Source organism: Schistocerca gregaria, chromosome 5 (assembly GCF_023897955.1).
Source record: "Schistocerca gregaria isolate iqSchGreg1 chromosome 5, iqSchGreg1.2, whole genome shotgun sequence".
In the NCBI taxonomy this organism is placed as follows: domain Eukaryota; kingdom Metazoa; phylum Arthropoda; class Insecta; order Orthoptera; family Acrididae; genus Schistocerca; species Schistocerca gregaria.
Window position 1 is genome coordinate 628,219,650 of NC_064924.1, and position 25,054 is coordinate 628,244,703.

Sequence of the window (25,054 nt, forward strand, 5' to 3'; positions counted from 1 at the left end):
CGGTCCCAGGTTCAAAACCTGCCACCGCTTAAATTTTGCTTAACAATCAGCATTTACAGCCAAAGATTTCCGGCCTAAGAAATCACTCTCATTCTATGAACGACCTTGTCAAAGAGGGCGGAGTAGCAGACAGAGGTTCAGGGTACTCTCTTGTCCTTGTGGTGGGAAACTGTCCCTAAAGATGGAAGAATCAGCAATGGTCAATGGCATGAAGATGCAGAAGGGAATGGAAACAAGTGCATTAAAGACACATAACATGTATCCACAGAACATGTGGCCTGTAACTGAAAAAGTGTCATGATTATCTCTCCATTGGCAAAAGATTCCAGAATAGTCCCCCATTCGGATCTCCGGGAGGGGACTGACTGCCAATGGAGAGGTGACCATGAGAAAAAGCATGAATAACTAACAAAAGGATAATGGTCTAAGAGTCAGGGAGTTGAATGTCAGAAGTTTGAACCTGGTAGGGAAGCTAGAAAATCTGAATAGGGAAGCGCAAAGGCTCAATCTAGATATAGTAAGGGTCAGTGAAGTGAAATGGAATGAAGATAAGGATTTTTGGTCAGATGAGAATAGGGTAATATCAACAGCAGTGGAAAATGGTATAATGTGAGTAGAATTCATTATGAATAGGAGGGTAGTGCAGAGAGTGTGTTACTGTGAACAGTTGAGTGATAGGTTTGTTCATATCAGAATCAACAGCAAACCAACATGGACAATAATGATCAGATATAAATGCCGACATCACAAGCTGAAGATAAGAGATAAAGAAAATATATGAGGATATTAATAGGGTAATACAATACATAAAGGGAGATGAAAATCTAATAACCATGGGGATGCACTTACAGGGGAAGGGGTACCAGAAAAGGTTACAGGAGACTATGGGGTTGGGACAAGGAATGACAGAGGAGAAAGATTAACTGAGTTCTGTAATAAATTTCAGCTAGAAATAGCAAGTCCTCTGTTCAAAAATCACAAGAGGAGGAGGTATACTCGGAAAAGGCCAGGTGATATGGAAAGATTTCAGTTAGATTACATCATGGTCAGACAGAGAGCCCAAAATCAGATAGTGGATTGTAAGGCATACCGAGGAGCAGATATAGACTCAGATCACAATATAGTAGTGATGAAGAGTAAGCTGAAGTTTAAGAGATTAGTCAGGAACAATCAACACCAAAGAAGTGGGATACAAGAGTACTAAGGAATGATAAGATACACTTGAAGTTCTCGAAGGATGTAGATACAGCAATTAAGAATAGCCCAGTAGGCAGTACAGATCTAAGAAGGGCTATCATGGAAGCTGGAAAGAAAAACATAGGTACAAAGAAGGTAACTGTGAAGAAACCATGGGTAACAGAATAAATACTTCAGATCAGTGATAGAAGAAAGTAAAAAAACGTTCAGGGAAATTCAGGAATACAGAAATACAAATCACTGAGGTATGAAATAAATAGGAAGTTCAGAGAAGCTAAGACAAAATGGTTGCATGAAAAATGTGAAGAAATTGAAAAAGCCATGATTGTTGGAAGGACTGATTCAGCATATAGAAAAGTTAAAACAACCTTTGCTGAAGTTGAAAGCAAGGGCAGTAACATAAAGAGTGCAATGGGAATTCCACTGTTAAATGCAGAGGAGAGAGTGGATAAGTGGAAAGAGCACACTGAAGGCCTCTATTAGGGGAAAAATTTGTATCACGTGATAAAAGATGACACGGGAGTCAATTTTGAAGAGATAGGAGATCTAGTATTAGAATCAGAGTTTCAGAGAGTTTTGGAAGATATGGATAGATAGAATTTCATCAGAATTTCTAAAATCATTGGGGGAAGTGGCAATAATATAAATACTCACATTGGTGTGTAGAATGTACAAGTCTGATGACATACCATTCGACTTTTGGAAAAATGTCATCCACACAATTCTGAAGAAAGCAAGAGCTGACAAGTGCGAGAAACATCTCACAATCAGCTTAACAGTTCATGCATCCAAGTTGCTTACAAGAATAATGTACAGATAAATGGAAAAGAAACTTGAGGATATGTTAGACGATGATCCGTTTGGCTTTAGGAAAGGTAAAGGCATCAGAGAGGCAATTCTGACATTGTGGTTCATAATGGAAGCAAGACTAAAGAAAAATCAAGACATGTTCATAGGATTTTTCGACCTGAAAAAAGTGTTCAGCAGTGTAAAATGGGGCAAGATGTTCAAAATTCTGAGAAAAATAGAGGTACGCTATGGGGAGAGATGGGTAACTTACCATGTGTACAAGAGCCAACAGAGAATAATAAGAGTGGACGACCAAGAACAAAGTGCTCAGATTCAAAAGGGTGTAAGAAAGGGGTGTAGTTTTTAGCCCTTACCGTTCAATCTGTACATCGAAGAACCAATGATGGAATTAAAAGAAAGGTTCAGGAGAGGAATTGAAATTCATGGTGAAAGGATATCAATGGTATGATTTGCTGATGACATTGCTAACCTGAGTGAAAAGTGAAGAAGAATTGCTTGATGTGCTGAATGGAATGAACAGTCTAATGAATACAGAATATGGATTGAGAGTAAATTGAAGAAAGACCAAATCAATGAGAAGTAGCAGAAATGAGAACAGAGAAACTTGCCATCAGAATTGATGGTCACAAAGTAGATGTAAGGAATTCTACTATCTGGGCAGCAAACTGATCGGTGATGGATGGAGCAAGGATGACTTCAAGAGCAGACTAGCACTGTCAAAAAGGGCGTTCCTGACCAAGAGAGGTATACTAGTGTCAAACATAGACCTTAATTTGAGGAAGAAATTTCTGAGAATGTACATTTGGAGCACATTATTGTATGGTAGTAAATCATGGACTGTGGAAAAACCAGAACAGAAGAGAATGGAAGCATTTGAGGTATCGTGCTACGGATAAATTAGGTGGACTGATAAGGTGAGGAATGATGAGGCTCTGTGTGGAATCTAACAGGAAAGGAGTGTGTGGAAAACACTGAGAAAGAGAAGGGAGATGATGATAGGACATCTGTTAAGACATCAGGAATAACTTCCATGGTAATAGAGGGAGCTGCAGAGCGTAAAAACTGTAGAGCATGACTAAGATTAAAATACATACAGCACCATATTGAGGATGAAAGGTTGCAAGTGCAACTCTGGGATGTAGACGATGGCACAGGAGAGGAATTTGTGGTGGGCTGCATCAGATCAGTCAGAAGACAGATGACTCAAAAGGGTCTGAGTAGATTGGCTGTAAAGCTGTCTAGATCATTTCTCCCATATGGTTACAAATTCACAGTTACTCAGAGTCTTGTGCACATAAACTTCTGGATTGGTATGGGAGGGAAGGCAATGGCACCCACATATGATTGGTGTGGATCTTCATCCACTGGAACAGCACAGTTAAGTCTGCTAGTCCAAGGGGCTACACCGGTAGAATGAATTTTGCTGAGAGTGTGCATCATTTTCCATACAAGATTTCTACTAGTGATCCATACAGGTCTTCCTTGAATGTCTTACAAACAGCTAGTAATACTCATGGCAAGGCTTCTGCACACAATCCTCCATGGTATATGAGCACAACTTTTAGGATTCTGTGCCATCGCTCCACAAGCCCGTTATTCTGAGTGTGGTATTCAGATGTATGATTGTGCATAATGCTGCACTGACTGCAGAGTGTCTCAAATAGAGTGGACTCAAACTGTTTTCCCTGGTCTGACATTATCATTTCAGGGTAGCTGAACTGAGATATCCAAGCATCAGTGAACAACGAAGCTGTTGACTCTGCTGTAGTATCTGCAATTGGAACTGCTTCCACCCAGTGAGAAACTCTATCAATTATTATCTTACTATTAATTCCTTTAACTCCTTATGTAAGGCATAGGACTGCAACAAAAGATCACCATCTTGTTCTGTCTTCTGCTAGTGTTTTTACTTCTTCCCATCTCATTCTTTGCTGTTGACATTCTGCTTCAACTGATCATCTCCATGTCATTTTGGGCCTGCCTCGTCTCCATGGTCCCTGTGGAATCCAAGAAAGTGTTTCCTTCGCAACATATCATTTGATCTCCTAAGTGTATGTCCTAATTATCTCCACTTCTTGCTTCTTGTTTGAAGTTCAGTTGGCTTCTGGCTCTTTCTTTCCCAGAATTTTTCACTAGAGATGACATTTGGCCATCATATCTCCAGGATGTTCTGCAGACATCTGTTTTTGAATGCCTGCAGCTTATGGGTGAGCTGCTCTGTCACTTTCCATGTTTCACATCCATATACAAGCATGAACATTACATTACTTTCAAATATCCGCAATTTGGCCCTGAATGTTATTTCCTTCCATCTCCAGATAGAGCGTAGTATTGTAAAAGAGCCTTTGACTTTGTTGATGCAGCTATTAATGTCCTCTGTTGCACCACCTTATGGTGTAATCAGGCTTCCAAGGTAGCCAAACTTATCCACCCTCTTGATTAGCTGGCTCCCAAGCTTAAGCTCTGCAGTGTTGTTATAACTTGCCTGCATGTCTTTTGTTTTTTGGGCATTAATTTTCAATCCGACTTTCTTGGCCACAGATTTCAATTCTTCTAGTTTCTCTTTCATGCCGTTGAGGCTGTGAGATAGAAAACAAAGGTCATCTGCAAAATCTAGGTCTTCTAGATGTGTTCCATTGCTCCATCTTATTCCATGCCCTTTATCCTTTGCCTGCACCATTACAAGATTCAGTACTATGTTAAATAGTATTAGTGAGAGCATGCAGCCTCGCTTGGCTCTTGTTGTCACTGACTTTGGATCTGAAAGCAGATCTTGATGTTGAGACTAGTACATGTAGTTTTTATATGCGCACTTAACAACAGCAGTTATTTTTTTGGGAATTCCAAAAGTTTGCAGTGAGTTCCATATTTTTGTTCTAATTATAGTCTATCAATAATTGATGGTAATTATCTGTAATCTTCCAATCCTGGGAGATAATCAATGGGGTTTAGGTGTACATGTCAAAAACATGTTCATGGTACATCAAAATGTCCTAGATTAGATTGTTTATGACAACCAACTTTGGTGCACTGGCACACCAGGCAATATTGTGCCCAGGCTCGACAGTCACTTTTAAGATTTACCAAATGAAATGTTCAGTGATGAGATGTACTGTTGGTCTAGTACCTGGTCTGCCAGGTTCTGTCACTGTTCAAAAATTGTGCACCACATGGATGTGGGGACTACTGGCCAAATTTTGTTCTGAGATAAAACGCACATTATTTGGATATTAGTCTCAGGGACTGTGCACTATTCCATGTGGAGATTGGTGGAATCACTATTAAGTAACACCATTACAGCCATGTCATGGTTCTGCTCTTTTGCTTGTTTGTCATGACCTTGCTCTGGAGAAATAGCATTGGTCCATTGCAGGTAGTCTGTTATTATTTTGTTGGTACCATGTAGATGATGAAAGTCCGTCACATATTGCACAGTAAGGTCGAGATGATGGAAGCGACGAGGACTAACATCTTTTGAGCAGTGCTGTATGGCATCCGTGAGTGGCTGGTGATCCACATAGATAATGACATGGCTTTCTTCAATATGAGGTATGTTCAAAAAGTAAGGTGACAATATTTTCATAAAAAGATATTTATGTATTCATCAATATTCATGTTGTCCCCTTGAAAGCAATCCCCCTCGGATAGAATACTCTTGGCAAACCCTTCTTTCACTCCTCGAAGCACTTCTCACACTTCTCATAAGCACTTTTTGGCACAGCCTTGAGTACTTCCAGTGATGCAATTTTTATTTCCTCAGTTGTTGTCCTTTCATAGGTCTCTTCAGTTTTGGGAACAGGAAAAAGTCGCACGGGTCAAATACGGTAAATACGGTAACGGAGGCGTGATTGTTGTGTTGTTTTTGGCCAAAAAATTTCTCACAATCAATGATGAATGAGCAGGTGCATTTTCGTGATGTAAAAGCCAGGAATTGTTTTTCCACACTTCCGGACTTTTTTGTGTATTGCATCTCGCAAACAGTGCATAATGTGAAGGTAATACTCGTAATACTCCTTATTGACCATACGTCCTTGAGGGAAAAATTTATGATGCACTACACCATGCATAGTAACTGGAAAAAAAAAAAAAAACATTGAGCAAAAGTTCGACATTTGATCGAACTTTGCATACTTTTTTAGGTCTTGGCTCTCTGGGATGCTTCCTTTGGTATGATTGGGCTTTGGGTTCAACATCATCACCATAAACCCATGTTTTGTCATCATTTATGACCCTTTTGAGCAAATCAGGATCATCACTACCATCATTCAGGAGCTCCTGAACAATGTTCATGCAACAGTTCCTCTGATCAAAATTGAGAAATTTTGGAACAAACTTTGCTGTCACACATCTCATGCCCAAAACATCCGAAAAATTGCATGACATGAGCTGACCAATATGCCAACATCTTCAGCAACTTCTCTTACAGGAATTCTACGATTTTCCAAAACAGTTTTCTTCACAGTTTTGACATTATTATCTGTTGTTAATGTGCTGGGGCATCCAGAGCAAGGTTCATCATTGGCAGCTTTTCAACCATCTTGCAAGAGGTTGTACCTGTTCTGAACATTCTTTTTTACTTAGAACAGACTCGCTGTATGCCACTGTCAACATTACAAGTGTTTTGAGCAATTTGTTCCATTTTTCACACAAAATTTGATGCAAATTCTTTGCTCCATTTTTTATAACAATCAAAAATCGCCAAGCACACTAAAACTCATCTAACACCTGTCAAAAACAAATTAAGTAAGCTGTACACTTGAAACTGTGAACATGTGTAGCAACATATAAAAAAAAGATTAATAATCGAATGTACATTGCCCACCCAATTTGAAAAGTCACCTTACTTTTTGAACAGCCCTCAAATTTGCTCTAAAGGATGCGACTGCTTCATTCACTGTGAGTAATTTGCAGTTGATCAAAAGTGGACCATTTCAATGCTGAGGCTGTGAACTTTTTTGAGAGGAAGCAAAGTGATTGTGCTTTCTGCACCCAACTTGTTGTAGGACTGCTCTGATGGCTGAATCACTGACATCAGCTGCAATAGTGAGTTGTCATCGGGTATCAGGAGAGCCAAAGTAGGCACTTTTTTAAAACAGCTTTCGGCTACTTTGAACACTTCTTGCAGTTTGCCAGTCCCCTCTAATCTTTTTTTCCTTGCTTATTTGTCCTGGTGAGAGTGTCAGTGAAAGGGGGGGGGGGGGGGACAGTGTTACTGCTACCTGTGGCAGGAGATGCGATAAAAGTTTGCGATGCCCGCAGAGGCAGTAACTGCTTCATGGGTTTGTAACCGCTTAATGAGTTTTCATTCTGAGTCATTTTTTATGCCAGTAGCATTTAGTACTTGTCCAAGGAAGGTCACTTCTGATTTCCTCAATCGTGATTTATCCTCATTTATGACCAAGCTCGTATCTTGCAGGGCAGTGAGAACTACTTCAAGATGTCGTTCACGATTGTGCCGGCTGGCAGAAAATTTTAGGTTATCATCCACATAAACGTAACAAAAGTCACATGTGAATAGAACTCTCTCAATGAACTGCTGCCAGATTTGAGCTGCATTCTTCAGTCCATAAGGCACGAATATGAACTCAAAAAGTCTGAATGGCATGATTATTGTGGTCTTAGAGATACTGTCCATGCCCACAAATATTTGGAGGTAAGCTTTTCTTAAATAAATGATGCCAAAAATAGTGATGCCCACTAGAGAGTATGTCAATTCTTGAATATTTGGAACTTGCTAACTGTCGTATATTGTTCAAGCACTGAGATCTCTGTAACCACCACAGAGGCTCAAGGAACTGCCTTTTTTTTATACAAGTTTTATTGGGGAAGACCAAAGGCTGTTCACAGGGTAGACTATCCCTGATTGTAACAGTTCATTTAGTGCCATTTCTGTGGCCCTTAAGTATGCAAGTGCCAAGTGGCATGCTTTGCAGAAGATTGGCAGACCAGGGGCCATGGTGCATCACACCATTACAGATAGCACATCGTTTAACTTTCACTCGTAATGGGCTGGGTGGGAGGATGGTGCTAAGAGAAGAAACAGAGTGTGATATACTGGCCTGTGTATTTTCTGTCCACTGGGCATATCTTCTTCTCCAGGGGCTTTGCCTTATGAGTAGTCATGGGAAGTTGTAGCTGTGGTTGGAGCTTGACAATCAGTGAAGTCCAGAATGCAGCAGCTGGCATGAGATACACATCAAATAGTGTCCATAGCCAGTGCCATTTCTCGTATAGCATCTTGTTGGTGTGTTGTTCATCACAGACTGCCTGATTCAGTTGTTGTTCTGGAGTGTGTGACAAGCTTTGGAGTGAGATGCTTTTTGCCACTTCACAACTGTTCTGTTTGGGCAGCAAAAGGATGACATTGCTGATAATGCTCTGCTATGTGACAAATTAAAGTCATAAACCGAGAGCTGTCAAAATGTCCCAGTGAAGTATACATACATTCTACTGTCATGGACAAAAGCACTGATTGTTCTTGGCATAATGGCACCAGCTTGGGTTGTCTGTCAAGTCTCTGAAAGGAAGTTGTGGTTGCACTGATGCTCTCATGCAAAATAGTATAACTGATGAATTATCATGGAGCAGGCATGGCCTGGTTGTGAATCCTGTAATCACATCCTGGTAGTGTGTGGCCTGTTGCACTTCACTTCCTAACAGCAGTCACAACATGGCTGACAAGGGAGTCATCTTATTGTTGATATTTAGTATGATCTATCCTGCTAAATTATGAGCTGATGCACTTGATGCTGACCTTGTAGAAAGTCATACAGGAAATTGTTCAATGGAGGCCATTGTTGTGTCATGTTGGTGCAAGCATTGTTATGAGAAGCAATACCCATGGTCATATTTAACTCGTATGTGAACACTGATGAGCCACATCACTTACACTAATCCTGGAAGCATGGTCTCATGGAGCTGGTGATGTGGTGCGTATTATCATGATACAGATCAAAATGTCTCCCTGCTTCATTATACTGTTGTTGCAGATCACCAGTGTGGTAGCAATCCCTGTTAGGTGCAGGAATCATACATTTAATGGAGACAACATACGATTTGACAATACTGCCTTTTTGCTCATACTCTGACATTCACATGGTACAAGGTTCTAAACCAAAATCTATCTTACAACTCCACCCAGATATTCCACTCAGCCATGTATGTTCTCTGATCAGAGGTGTTACTTGTGCTCGTGTACCCACACGTACGTCGCTGGACTCCAAAAGCCATGTTCAAAATTTTTAAGATAGTGCCTAGCTGTGAATAAAGGGTGCCCTGAAACTGCACATCACAAAACAAAGGAGCACATGCATGAGCACTCACTTTGGGAAAGGCCTAATCCGAGGGGAAATTATGTCATATGCTGCAAGGGCGAGTAACAATGGAATGGCTCACCTCATGGAAGCTATTCACATGACAGCCTACCAGAGGCTAAGACAGACCACAGTAAGCAATATTACTCAACTAAAAGAACAACAGGATGCTGGTGGTTTCATAGACACACACACACAATTTGAATTTATCTATTGAGAAAGTGTGCCTGCAGCTGGCTCCACTACCAACACAAGCAGGGAGTGACTGCTCCTGACTCATTCCTGGTCGAAGCCAATGGCTAAACATGGCCATGTAGTGCTAAAGGCAGCAGAGGAGTACTGCGTTTGAGGCCCTTGGTGCCAGGCTTTCGGGACTGTAGAGTAGCCCTCCACCTAGTGACCAGAATTGGTGCCTTTTTACTGGCTGGAGACTTCTGAGGTAGCTTTCTTACTCTTGTTTGAAACATTACTGTTCACTTACTTTAATGTGGTATCACTGTCATACCTTATGCGATGATGGTAGAAGTGCAAAATAACATTACACATAATATAATTATGACAGCTGGTAGACCTTTCTTCAAATTGTGTAATTGTTTGTTAACAACTAAAACCAGTTTTTATATATTATATATTTACAATTGTAACATAATAGTAGCTCAAATGAAGCAACAAAAAGTTAAAACAATATATTTTTGTTGAATTGCTGCTTTGAGGCACTTGTGTCAGAGTCTTCTACTAAACATAGCCTGAGAGAGAGGGGGGGGGGGGGGGGGGGGAGGAGAAGAAGAAGAAGAAGAAGAATTCTGGTCTGCAAAGTAAGGCTTTCTGGTGACACATGGACTTGCTGTTGCAAGAAACAGGGGTCTGCAAGGCTTTCTGGTGATCACTAAACTACACATATATAACACATGCACTTGCTCTTACAAGAAACAGGCAGTGTGGATATATTGTTGGCAAAATTAAGTCAACATCCTGCTGTTGATAGATGGGGTGCTTGGGTGTGGTGGCCATGGCATCTTTGGCACAGGTAGGTAGGCAGATGAAGGGCAGAAAGTCATGCCTGAGTTGCTAGGAAGGCATGCTGTCTCATGTATCCCACAGAATTGGCTGCCTCTTTATCTACTTGTGCCTGCTTGGTCCTGTACTTTGGAAACAGAAACAGCTGTCCCTCTGTAAAATCTTTACACTAGTCTGAGCTCCTTAAATACATATACTCAAAACCTCTGCCAAGTATCAACAGCCCATCTAATCATAGCTACAATAGTCATGCCACTATCTACAAAGACTGTTGATCAAGGCCTTAGCTTCTGACAACAACAGTAAAATTACTTCTTTATTTACACTGATCTTCCAGAGCAGCATGTTGCATATTTAGCTTCTCCAACGTTTTACTAGTACCATATTTCTTAAATTTTGTGCATGTTTTTCTGTTTAAAAGGTTTAGTCTCATGTTTTGTAAGTGTAAATTCATTCAGCCTGTAACATAGTTTTCATTTCTTCTGAATAGTTGTGACAGTTCACCTTCTTTATTTCTTTGCTTGTTGTCGTCAGTGTCAATGTACTGGCTGAAAAAATAAAGGGTGGAAGTGCAGTACTGTCTACTGTAAATGATGAAGCTGACAGGTGCACATTTGCATTCCACAGCTGTTTACTTTCACTTTTCACAAACTCCCCCCCCCCTCCCATACACACATATAATATGGCCAGTGCACTATTGTTTAACTTTCAATAAGCCTCATTAATAGTTTTCAGGTGATCATCCACACACTGCTACAATAGTTTACTATTGAACATCTATGAGCAGTAAAAACCTAACCACAAAGTTCACAGTTCTTGAAGAATACATACATATACATATGGAGCAGACACATGGCCTAATTGTGTAACACTTATTTCACAGATAAGTTGAAGCATTGTTGTTCTAACCAACACAGGTTTCTCATCTGAAACTCAGCCATGGACTGACTATCTCTGGACCAAAAATTGGGCCCTTATGCATCATCACAATTAATAGGTATTGAAACTTTACATTGTTCAAAATCAAAGTTACAGAAATTGCAATTAAAACACCACTCATTAAATTAACTGAATACATCAAAAAATTCGTTCCTTTTAACAGTTTCTTTTACTGCAAGGTTTAGGATGAATTATTTGTTTAAAGGATGAAATTAACATATATAGTTATGCAAACTATACTTTTGATGAAACTGGAAATTACTCTGGAATTAATTAAGGGCTGGCTTTGCTAACATGTTTTTGAATAGATCCAAATAGATCCTTTAAGAATACTGTTAGTTGTTCCTCCTAATGTTTATAATTAGTACAGAATTTATGTCTGTTTATATGTCAACAACAGAATTTAAGTTACGAAACCATCACTGATTTCATCCCACAACAAAAGTATTAATTACAAATAATTGAAATAAATTAGAAAATCAATTACATACATAAAAACTAAGCACAAAATTAGACCTGGAGTTATATTCCTGAAGACTACGGGCCAACCTTTCTCTTTTATGAAAATGCATGTTATGCTCATGTATGTTAATAATAATTAGTCAAAAATGAACAAAACTAATTTAAGGAGGAAGATGCAAAACAAGAGAGGAAGTAAAAATATCCCAGCTTGCTTCGTCGCACAGTCAGCTACACAGCATATTAAAGGATCAGTGTCCATTGGTGACACATCAGGAGAGTAGCATGTTGCATATATAGGTTTCTATCTGTTTTTATGGGACTTCTTCAGTCAGTCGTGATGGCATGGGTAGGATGGGTGCATGCCGTGGGTGGATGAATGAGGAGCTAGTCACAATTCACGAACAGCTGAATGTGCTTTTGGTTGTGGTCAGCCATCTTCAGGTAGCTGTCTTGAAGTGAAGTGGTGCGGAAAATTTGGCGCATCACATGGAACACCCCATGTGTCATTTCTTTTGTCCACAGGCCCTGCTGCTGAGGCACCACCTAGTGCACCCAACGCAGTGGATCTGCCCTCACAGCAGGGTGAATGGTGTGTGGTAATGCATTTGCATCACTCAACGCGAAGGACTAGTGTGGAAGCTGGCTGTCTGGTCTTACCTAATCACACTGCGAGTGAACAGGTGGCTGATCCTTCAGCAGGGTCCGAGCAGTCACAAGAGGGCAAGTTGCTGCTACTTACCAGGATCTCCAAGGTTAGCCATGTTACGGAACCTCTTAGGAAGATAGCATTCAGTGCTGGAAAGAAAGCCAATGTGCACTTGGTATGTCTGCCAGAAGGCTTCATCTGAGATGTGGAGGTGGCTTTGTCTGCAGCTATTAAGAGTGCAAGGTGCATTCGTCTGCAAGTTGTGGCTCACATTGGCACCAATCACACTTGTCACTTGGGTTCTTAGGCCATCCTCAGTTCATATAGATGGCTGGTGGAAGTATTGAAGGCTGTTGGCTTCACACACGGGTTGCAAGCAGAGCTTGCAATTTGCAGAATTATCTCCAAAGTTGATAAGAATCCTTTAGTTTAGAGACAAGTGGATGATCTCAACCAAAGGCTTCATCAACTCTGTGACAGCCTTGGTTGCAGATTTCCAGACCTGGGTTATTGGAGAGGGATTTGTATTACTCTCCTTGACAGACCAGGGGTGCACTACACAAAGGAAGCAGCTACTCAGGTAGCAGAGTGCTTGTGGAGTGCACATGAGGGGTATAATACTCTGATGAACACTCACCAGTCAATACACAGAAAGGGAAGTCATACTGTGTTCAGGGCAAAGACACATGAACTGTCAAAATTACACTCCTGGAAATGGAAAAAAGAACACATTGACACCGGTGTGTCAGACCCACTATACTTGCTCCGGACACTGCGAGAGGGCTGTACAAGCAATGATCACACGCACGGCACAGCAGACACACCAGGAACCGCAGTGTTGGCCGTCGAATGGCGCTAGCTGCGCAGCATTTGTGCAACGCCGCCGTCAGTGTCAACCAGTTTGCCGTGGCATACGGAGCTCCATCGCAGTCTTTAACACTGGTAGCATGCCGCGACAGCGTGGACGTGAACCGTATGTGCAGTTGACGGACTTTGGGCGAGGGCGTATAGTGGGCATACGGGAGGCCGGGTGGACGTACCGCCGAATTGCTCAACACGTGGGGCGAGAGGTCTCCACAGTACATCGATGTTGTCGCCAGTGGTCGGCGGAAGGTGCACGTGCCCGTCGACCTGGGACCGGACCGCAGCGACGCACGGATGCACGCCAAGACCGTAGGATCCTACGCAGTGCCGTAGGGGACCGCACCGCCACTTCCCAGCAAATTAGGGACACTGTTGCTCCTGGGGTATCGGCGAGGACCATTCGCAACCGTCTCCATGAAGCTGGGCTATGGTCCCAACACCGTTAGGCCGTCTTCCGCTCACGCCCCAACATCGTGCAGCCCGCCTCCAGTGGTGTCACGACAGGCGTGAATGGAGGGACGAATGGAGACGTGTCGTCTTCAGCGATGAGAGTCGCTTCTGCCTTGGTGCCAATGATGGTCGTATGCGTGTTTGGCGCCGTGCAGGTGAGCGCCACAATCAGGATTGCATACGACCGAGGCACACAGGGCCAACACCCGGCATCATGGTGTGGGGAGCGATCTCCTACACTGGCCGTACACCTCTGGTGATCGTCGAGGGGACACTGAATAGTGCACGGTACATCCAAACCATCATCGAACCCATCGTTCTACCATTCCTAGATCGTCAAGGGAACTTGCTGTTCCAACAGGACAATGCACGTCCGCATGTATCCCGTGCCACCCAACGTGCTCTAGAAGGTGTAAGTCAACTACCCTGGCCAGCAAGATCTCCGGATCTGTCCCCCATTGAGCATGTTTGGGACTGGATGAAGCGTCATCTCACGCGGTCTGCACGTCCAGCACGAACACTGGTCCAACTGAGGCGCCAGGTGGAAATGGCATGGCAAGCCGTTCCACAGGACTACATCCAGCATCTCTACGATCGTCTCCATGGGAGAATAGCAGCCTGCATTGCTGCGAAGGTGGATATACACTGTACTAGTGCCGACATTGTGCATGCTCTGTTGCCTGTGTCTATGAGCCTGTGGTTCTGTCAGTGTGATCATGTGATCTATCTGACCCCAGGAATGTGTCAATAAAGTTTCCCCTTCCTGGGACAATGAATTCAATTTCCAGGAGTGTATATCAGGAAATTATTAAAGTAGTCATAACAAAGTTCCCAAATTTACTGCCCTCCAAGAAGGTTCTCATGCTCAAATTATCCTTGAAACTGAGAGCTGGCTGAAAGCTTAAGTAGGAAGCTCAGAAATATTTAGAAAGTCATGGAACATATATCAAAAGAACAGATTAGATGCCATACATGGGCATTGCAGTTAACAAAAATGTTTTCTCTATTGAGGTAGAATTTGAGTATGACAGTGAAATTATCTGGCTGCACATAACAAGTCCAGGGGAAACCAAGTTAATAGTTGGATGTTTTTATCGACTACCTGATTCCATTGTAAAAGTCCTAGAATCATTCAAAGAAATTCTATGATTAGGAGTGTGTAAATATCGAAAATATGCAATACTAGTTGGAGGTGACTTTAACCTAACAAGTATTGACTGGAACAACATCATCCATGGGAGGGGGGGGGGGGGGTAGTATGGACAGAGTCTTGTGAAGTACAGCTGAATCTGAATGCTATTTCTGAAAACTCTCTTGAGTATCAGCTAGTTTAGCAGCCCATACCAAATGAAAATATCTTAGACCTTGTAGCTACAGAAAACCAGATCTTATTGACAGCATTAGTATAGGAATGGGGATTAGTGATCATGATGTCATTATGGCAACTATGACTATGAAAGTTAATAAATCAGTCAACAAGGGTCATTTAGTGAATTAACATCACTTAGTTCCAGTAAGATGGACATAGAAGAACTATAGGCAAAGTTTAAACAGATTATAGATTGTGGTCTGGAAAACTATGATTAAGGATGGAAAGGAGCCACCATGGTTTAACAATGAAATCTAGAAAATGCTCAGGAAGCAAAGGCCGTTGCATTCTCTGCTCAAAAGGGAACTTGCATATGACAGGAGGCATGTGTCTGTGAAAAGATATACACACAAATCATACATCTATCACTATCATTTCTTAGCAAAAGATTTGGCTGAAAACACAAAAAAATCTGTTCCTAAGAGGGTCTAAGGCTTCCATCCAGTCTTTAATTGAACAGTCTGCTAGGGCAGTTGAAGATAGAAAAATAAAAAATAGAGTTTTAAATTTTGTGTTTAAGAAATCGTTCACATAGGAGAGTCATACGAACAGGCTCTCACATGGACATCATGGTAATAAGTATCCTAGGCGTAGAGAAACAACTGAAAGATTTGAAAACAAATAAGTCACCATGTCAAGATGGAGTCCCAATTCAGCTTTACAAAGAGTACTGTAAGGCACTGGCCTTGTACTTAGCTTGCATTTGTCACGGAAATCTCCCCCAGCACAAAGTCCCAAATGACTCGAGAAAAGTGCAAGTGACTCCTGTATACAAGAAGAGTAAAAGAACAGAGCTGCAACATTACAGACCAATACCTCTAACATGGTCTGCTGCAGAATCCTTGAACATACTCTCAGTTCAAATACAATAAATTTTCTTGAGACTGAAGAAGTTTATGTCCATGAATCAGCATAGTTTTAGAAAGTACTGCTCGTGCAAAGCTCAGTTTGTCCTTTTCTCACATGATGCAGGCTGTTAATGAAGGTATGAGCATATGTAACAGATTCCCATATATGTGGGTGGCTTGAAGACTTCTTCAGAAATAGAACCCAGTATGTTGTCTTCAATGGCAAATGTTTTCATCCAAGACAAAGGTATCTTCAGAAGTGCCTCAGGAAAGTGTGATAGGACCACTATTATCTTCTATGTACATAAATTATCTGGTTAACAGGGTGGGCAACAATCTGTGGCTGTTTGCTGATGATGTGCGGTGAATGGGAAGGTGTCAAGGCTGAGTGACTATTGGAGCTAGAAGATGACTTAGACAAAATTGTTAGTTGGTATAATGAATGGCAGCTAGTTCTAAATGTAGAAAAATGTAAGTTAATATATTAAAAACAAAGATTCCAAGACTTACCAAGCAGGAAAGCGCCGGCAGACAGGCACATTGAACAAAACACACAAACACACACACAGAATTACTGTTTTGTTCATTGTGCCTGTCTGCCAGCGCTTTCCCGCTTGGTAAGTCTTGGAATCTTTGTTTTTAATATATTTTTCCAATGTGGAAGTTTATTTCTATTTTATTTACATCATCATTAAAATGTAAGTTAATATAAATGAGTAGCAAAACCAAACCCATAATGTCCAGATACAGCATTAGTAGTGTCCTCCTTGACACAGTCACATCATTTAAATATCTGAGCATTACATAGCAAAACAATATAAAATGGAACAAGCGGTAGGAACGGCAAATACACTCCTGGAAATTGAAATAAGAACACCGTGAATTCATTGTCCCAGGAAGGGAAACTTTATTGACACATTCCTGGGGTCAGATACATCACATGATCACACTGACAGAACCACAGGCACATAGACACAGGCAACAGAGCATGCACAATGTCGGCACTAGTACAGTGTATATCTGCCTTCGCAGCAATGCAGGCTGCTATTCTCCCATGGAGACGATCGTAGAGATGCTGGATGTAGTCCTGTGGAACGGCTTGCCATGCCATTTCCACCTGGCGCCTCAGTTGGACCAGTGTTCGTGCTGGACGTGCAGACCGCGTGAGACGACACTTCATCCAGTCCCAAACATGCTCAATGGGGGACAGATCCGGAGATCTTGCTGGCCAGGGTAGTTGACTTACACCTTCTAGAGCACGTTGGGTGGCACGGGATACATGCGGACGTGCATTGTCTTGTTGGAACAGCAAGTTCCCTTGCCAGTCTAGGAATGGTAGAACGATGGGTTGCGGTTTGGATGTACCGTGCACTATTCATTGTCCCCTCGACGATCACCAGAGGTGTATGGCCAGTGTAGGAGATGGCTCCCCACACCATGATGCCGAGTGTTGGCGCTGTGTGCCTCGGTCGTATGCAGTCCTGATTGTGGCGCTCACCTGCACGGCGCCAAACATGCATACGACCATCATTGGCACCAAGGCAGAAGCGACTCTCATCGCTGAAAATGACACGTCTCCATTCGTCCCTCCACTCACGCCTGTCGCGACACCACTGGAGGCGGGCTGCACGATGTTGGGGCATGAGCGGAAGACGGCCTCACGGTGTGCGGGACCGTAGCCCAGCTTCATGGAGACTGTTGCGAATGGTCCTTGCCGATACCCCAGGAGCAACAGTGTCCCTAATTTGTTGGGAAGTGGCGGTGCGGTCCCCTACGGCACTGCGTAGGATCCTACGGTCTTGGCGTGCATCCGTGCGTCGCTGCGGTCCGGTCCCAGGTCGACGGGCACGTGCACCTTCCGCCGACCACTGGTGACAACATCGATGTACTGTGGAGACCTCTCGCCCCACGTGTTGAGCAATTCGGCGGTACGTCCACCCGGCCTCCCGCATGCCCACTATACGCCCTCACTCAAAGTCCGTCGACTGCACATACGGTTCACGTCCACGCTGTCGCGGCATGCTAACAGTGTTAAAGACTGCAATGGAGCTCCATATGCCACGGCAAACTGGCTGACACTGATGGCGGCGGTGCACAAATGCTGCGCAGCTAGCGCCATTCGACGGCCAACACTTTCGTTCCTGGTGTGTCCGCTGTGCCGTGCGTGTGATCATTGCTTGTACAGCCCTCTCGCAGTGTCCGGAGCAAGTATGGTGAGTCTGACACACCGGTGTGAATGTGTTCTTTTTTTCCATTTCCAGGAGTGTAGTTAGCTCTGGTTTATTGGGAAAATTTTTGGGAAACTGTGGTTGATCTATAAAGGAGAATATGTATGTGATGTAATGCAAACTATTCTTGAGTACTATTTAAGTGTTTGGGATCCATGCCAAGTCTGGTTAGTGTTATGGAGATGTTTCGTGAACTCAAAGGGGAATGCCTGGACTGTAGATGACATTCTTTTTTAAGGAACGTTACTGAGAAAATTTAGAGAAACAGCATTTGAAGCTGACTGCACAACAATTCTACTGCCACCAACATACATTTTGCATAAGAACCATGCAGACAAGATACAAGAAATTAGGGCTCATACAGAGACATATATGCAGTCGTTTTTCCCTTGCTATATTTGTGAGTGGAACAGACAAGGAAATGATAAGTAGTGTGGTACATAGTACCCTCCAACATGCAAGATATGGCAGTGCACAGGTTATCTATGTAGATGCAGATACAGATTACAACACTACTTCCTCGAGTAGCTTATTAATACCTAGTATCATTTCATACATCATTACTCACATCATGCTACCAGCAACCTTCAATGTATTACATATAATATCAAATTAAACCAAATTTATCAGTCGTTTCAGTCTCTAGTGGGAACTGCAAATTTCAGCAGACTATCAAAGAACAAGAAGTCATTTGTCATTTAAAATTAAATTCTACAAAAAGATTGCATAATATACATTAAACGAAGAAGTTGACCTCATTTGTTTCCACTCACTCCCGCACTAACACCTGCAACTCAGGGAAAAGTACGAACACTTACACATGAGGCTGGAAAACATGAGCTGGCACGGACTTCCATGGGTGATAGCAGATACTTAGTGTCCAGTACCAGCATTCATTGTCTCAGTCAATTGGTCACCCAAAACAAAAATAAATTAAGCTGCAATGATAGAGAGGCCCTGGACACAAAAATATTCCATATATCACACAAGAAGTTTCATGTCATTCCAGTATGATACAACAGAAATAAAATCAATAATCACCTATCAAAATTTTAAGACTCTTAGAAAATACATTATTTCTATTGTCATAGGGACAGGTGAATTGCAAATTTACAACATCACTGCATCATGAGTATGGACATCCATTCTTCCTAGCTTGTCAGGCCAGGAACTGTGGGTCCCAGATTAATCATTACCCTTATCCAATATGATTGCTACGCTCACACATAATGAAGCAATTAGGAATTGGCACAAAATGTCCTTAAACAGGGAAAACTCCAGTAGACTTGTGGTATGAATAAAAGAAAAAGTGATGTAATATAATAGCAAAAATAATCAATTATTGACAACATAATGTAAATGGATAGATAAAAAATCTACTCGCCAAGTGGCAGCAGGAGAACACATACACATACAAGCTTTTGGAGGCAGTGGCTACTTCTTCTGTCAGCAGGGTTGAAAGGGAAGGAAGAGGTGTGAAAGAAATGGACTGCAGAGGTTTAGGGAAAGTGGTACAACTCAAAAAAGTCACCCAGAACCACAGTTCTTGGGTGACTTACCAACAGGACAAGAAGGAAAGACTGGTTGTTGGGTACTGCACTGGATGAGATTTGAAAACCTGAGAGCTTAAAGGTGGAAGACAGGTTAATATTCAAGATTGAGATTTCTACAACAACATTGTGCATGAGTTAATAAGAGTGAAAAGCTAAGTGCACTGCATGTAACAGAGATGGGAGGGGTGATGGCAAAAAATAGCCAGGTCTGATAACCAAATATGTAGAAAACTAAAATGGTAGAAAACTAAAATGGACTGAAGAAGGTAGTAGTTCGAGTGAAGAAATGCTTAGACAGGAGGAATTAATGTAACTGACTGCCACCCAATTCAATTAGGATGAATGGGCACAGGCAAAGGGTGTACATAGGCAACACACAATATCCTGTTGCAGAAAATGCTGTACAACATGACAGTCATGGCCTCGGTGCCTCTTTCACCACACACACCATCTAGGTTCTTCCTCCAGACACCAGTTTCTTGCAACTCCACATCTGGAAACTAGCACCCCAAATGTACTTGGTTCTCACCACCCACCTGGCCCTAACTTACATTAATTCCTTCCATCTCAGCATTTCTTCACAGTCACTACTCCTTTCCTCGCACCATTTTAGTTTTCTACATCTTTGATTTTCTGGCCTGTCTATATTTCGCCATCCCCCCCTACCATCTTTGTTACAAGCAATGCAATTATCTTTTCACTCTTATTAACTCATGCACAATGTTTTAGTGGTAATCTCTGGCTTGTATATTACCCTGTTTTACACCCTTAAGCTCCCAGGTTTTCAAATCTCATCCAGTGCCGTCCCCAACAATCCATCTTTCCTTCTCATCCCGACCGTTAAGTTTCCCCTGACCCAGGATTCTGGGTGACTTTTCTAAACTGCACCATTTTCCCTAAACCTCTCCAGTCCTTTATCTTCACCCCTCTTCCTTCCCCTTCATCTCTTCTGACAGAAGAAGGAGCCACTGGCTCCGAAAGCTTGTAAAAGTTAAACCCTTTTGTGTGTGTGTTCCTCTGCCACTGTTTGGTGAGTGGATTTTTTATGTATCCATTTGCATTATATTGTCAGAAAAAATGATGTGCATGTCAAGTGAGTAATGACAGGACAAGGATATTTACCATCCTTAGGCTGTACATCACAGTTTGAACAGTCAAGGGAAAGTTCATCCTCTATCATTTTTTACTCTATTCTCTCCTCTCTGAACTTGAGTACTCCAATAGGTCAAATTTATTTAACAAAAGGTCTCTCTACTAGATGCTCATTGAGCTAATGCTGCTACCAGTCTTTATTTACTACTATACCACACAAAATCTATGCGAAGAAACTACTAAAATAACACAGTAACACATACACTTAACGAATTAAACTAGACCTTGCAACTGTTCTCTGCTTCCAAAGAAACTTGCATCCTAAGAACAAAAATATTTGACTGGTTTGCAAATGTTCATGAACTACCTTCTCCTGGTAGTTGGTGATCAGTTGCTGTACAAACCTTTTTAGGTTGCTGATATGAAGCAAACACTTTTCATTTCCAGTGTGTGATTCAACCAAAATGTGTGTCTATCAGCATCATTTATTAATTTTTTTTTAAAGTCTTTTAATGTCTAGACCACTTGTTCATAAAACAATTAAAATAAGATGACTATTTCTGGTTGTATGTACTGACCGTTTTCAAATGATGAATATACAGAATACGTATTGTACACAAACTGGTCATAGCAGCAGTAATCATCAAGCTGTGACATACATTTGTGTAGAAGTCAACATGAATAATAATTTTATTTTTAACAGTAACAAGACTGAGTCAGGTTGCACACCGTGCGCTTATGAGATCAGACTGAATAATCCAGCTATATCAATAAAAATCACAATCATTCGCTTACAACTGTGCGTGAGGCAAGTTCAGTGAAAAAAGGCTTTTATGCAATAGCACAAAAATTGAGAAAGACTGAACACCCTGGCAGATAAATTTATCAATTTTTGTGCTGCCACATAAAAGCCTTTTTTGCTGAACTTGCCTTTCATACAGCTGCAAGTTAATGGTTTGTGTAATTTTTACTTATGCAGTCAGTTTGTTCAACCTGCTGTCTCATAAGAATATGATGTACAGCTTGGCTTGGTTTGCTGCTTTTTTTTTCTTTTTTCTTTTTTTTAATTTATTTATTTTGCTTTCTACATGAATGCATGTTACAGCATGATAATTAATACTGCTGTATGCAGTTTGTGTTCATCCTGAATTTTGTATATGCACAATATGAAGATGGTTTTTAGTTACAGCAGAAAGTAGCTAGTCATCAAATTTTAATAATTTTTTGTAAATGTTGTCTAGGCATTAAAAGGTTTTTACAGATTTTTTAAAAATTTTTATAAACTACATAAAGATCACTTTCTCCATACCTTATAATGTCAGACATTACTAGACTGTGTGTAATCATCAGTTTTCCTTTTTTCATACTACATGGTCCTTTATATTGCAGATAGAAGATAGAGCATTCCTATTTCTTTTTGAGTGGGGCTACGGCTCACTTCTGGTTAGCAGTCCCTTTGACAGTGCCAAATTGTTGTTTAGGTTGGGTCAAAACCTTACCTGGCAGCATGGACAATGGCACAGTGAAAAATCAGATACCTGTCATCCATGCATAACCTGGCAAACAAGCACTGCTGCTCACTGTCACTGCCTACATAAGGACTGCAGCATTCATTCTCACCTACACCGCCCTCTTCAGTCAGTAAACATTCCAACAGGTTTTGGCCTCAGCTTCTAATTCTTCTCTGGTAGGTTCGCTATTTACAGGGAGCTATGGGAGACTTATCATTTTAGTTTCTCAGTGCAGGGGGCAGATACTATTTGTGAGACTGCCCCTTCTTCACTACTACTTGTGTTCTCTTTTTGCTATGTTCCAATCTGTGAAAGATGGCAGTTCACACATGTCAAGGTATCATTTCCAGTTCCAAGTGATAGTGTTGGTATGCACATTCGTGTGCTTTGTGCTTGAAGAAAGGGTATAGCCTGCAAATTATGTCTCTCACTTGCTTATGCACAATTTACCACTTACCTCCAGTGACAGCGATGACAATCCACAACAAATGGAATAGAAATACACTAAACAACTCACTACAATCACGTTTAATGGCCACATTAGCTACAGCATTCACAGGAGAGTACCAGGAACACTCATTACTCTTGGAGAATGTGTGACATAGGTGGTCAGAATAACCCTAAACTAGACCGCTATTGTTCGCGAGTCCAACTATGGTTCCTAAGTCATCCATAGCCTGAGTGCATAATTCTTATTTCACAGAGGCATGGCACTCCTTGTTTGTGGCATTGCCATTGGTCTCTATCTTGCCAAGAGGCACTTGTTTTCTCTTGCCCTATTTGATTGTAGCATGCAGCAATGCATCGCAGAGGGGAACTTTGGCTACTTTTGTATATTATTATTTTTGTCATATTCACTCTGGAACTCATGCACAATAGAAAGTATTTCTAATGATTCTTCTACTAACTTTGATAGGAGAGTGGCCAACTGTCACCCTATCCACTAGCAAATTCATCTTGGTCCTGTAGTGGTCCAGTACCAACCGGCAGACACCCTGCAACTTCATACAGACAATCCGTGCTTTAAGTTCTGATAAAAGCTAAGAAGAGCACCAGTTGGATCATAGCAACAAAGTGGCATGAAATTAATCAGATGGATTAATTTGCTGCTAACTAAAAATGTTGTGCAAGCAAACAACCATTTAAAAAATCTAGTGGCTCATCTGCTAACACAGAGGTCTGTTGCACTGTGTCCTTAAGAAATTCTTTAAATAGTTGTAAGCTGGCCTAAATAACAGTTAATGAATATAAAACATCCATAAACATGAAATACATGGTGTTTATAAATGAATGTTGGGGTTTTAATGCTTTATAATTAAACTTACAGTTATAAATGATATGTCAGATGAAAGAGCAACTCAGACAGTTGTGTTTGGCACCAGTTCACATGCACAGTGCGCAATGTTTCTGCCGCAATCCAGTAGACAGCAGTAGTAGCGAATATGGTGACTAGGGAACAGAAAGCATTTTGTGTTTTGCAGTTTGCAAAGACCTAATCTGTAGTTACTGTGCAACGTGCATTCCTCCTGAAGTTCAGTTGTGATTCTCCAAGTGATAATAACATTGGTAGATGGTATCATCAATTTGAAGATACTGGCTGCCTTTGTAAAGGGAAGAGCACAGGATGACCAAGAGTTAGTGAAGAAACTGTTGAGCGAGTGAGAGAGTCGTTCACTTGTAGCCCAAAGAAATCAGTCCAGAAGGCTAGTAGTGAATTACTGTCAACTGTTTGGAAAGTTTTAAGAAAATGCATACAACTACATCCTTACCATTTACAGTTACTACAGGCTCTAAAGCTGACAGACCATGGATTATGTGCCAACTTCAAAACAAAATGTTGTTTCATGGTGATGAAAATTTTCTGGATCATGTTGTCTTCAGTGATGAATCGACCTTTCACCTTAGTGGACATGTTAACACTCACAAGGTGTACATCTGGGGCTCAGAAAATCCTCATGAGGTGGTACAAATGTAACAAGATTCCCCTAAAGTGAATCTTTTTTGTGGCGTATCCCGGTGGAGAGTTTATGGGCCTTTCTTTTTTGGTGAACCTACTGTAACTGGCACTTCTTACCTTGATACACCAGAGCAATGGCTCTTCCCTCAGTTGGAAGAAGATGAGCCAGAGAACTTTATTTTCCAGCAAGATGGTGTGCCACCTCACAGGCATAGTGAAGTATGCGATTGGTTGAACTTCACTGTACCCAAGCACTGGACAGGCTGCAAGGGGCCCAATGAGAGGTCTCGCTTTGCATTGCCTCCACGTTCACCTGACCTAACGCCATGTGGTATTTTCCTTTGGGGCTTCATCAAGGATTGTGTGTACATGCCCCCACTACTAGCAGACCTCCCTGCATTAAGAAGCCAGATCGAAGCAGCTGTTGCTACAATCACTGAAGACACCCTTATCAATGTTTGGGAAGAACTCGGCTATAGACTTGATGTCTGCTGTATGACAAATGGTGCTCACATTGAACGTTTATAAGGTTCTTGGTAAAACTTTGAGTTGCTCTTTCATTTGACATATCATTTATTTCATTTGATATATCATTTATAACTGTAAGTTTAATATAATAAATATTATAAAGCATTAAAACCCAGACATTCATTTATAAACACCCAGTATTAAGTAAATGAAATGGGAATAATCTATTAGAACAAAGATGTACTCTGATGCCAAAATTATGCTCAATACTGAACCCATTCACATCAAAAGAAACTAGTTCCTGAAATGGTCATTTTATTATCTTGATAA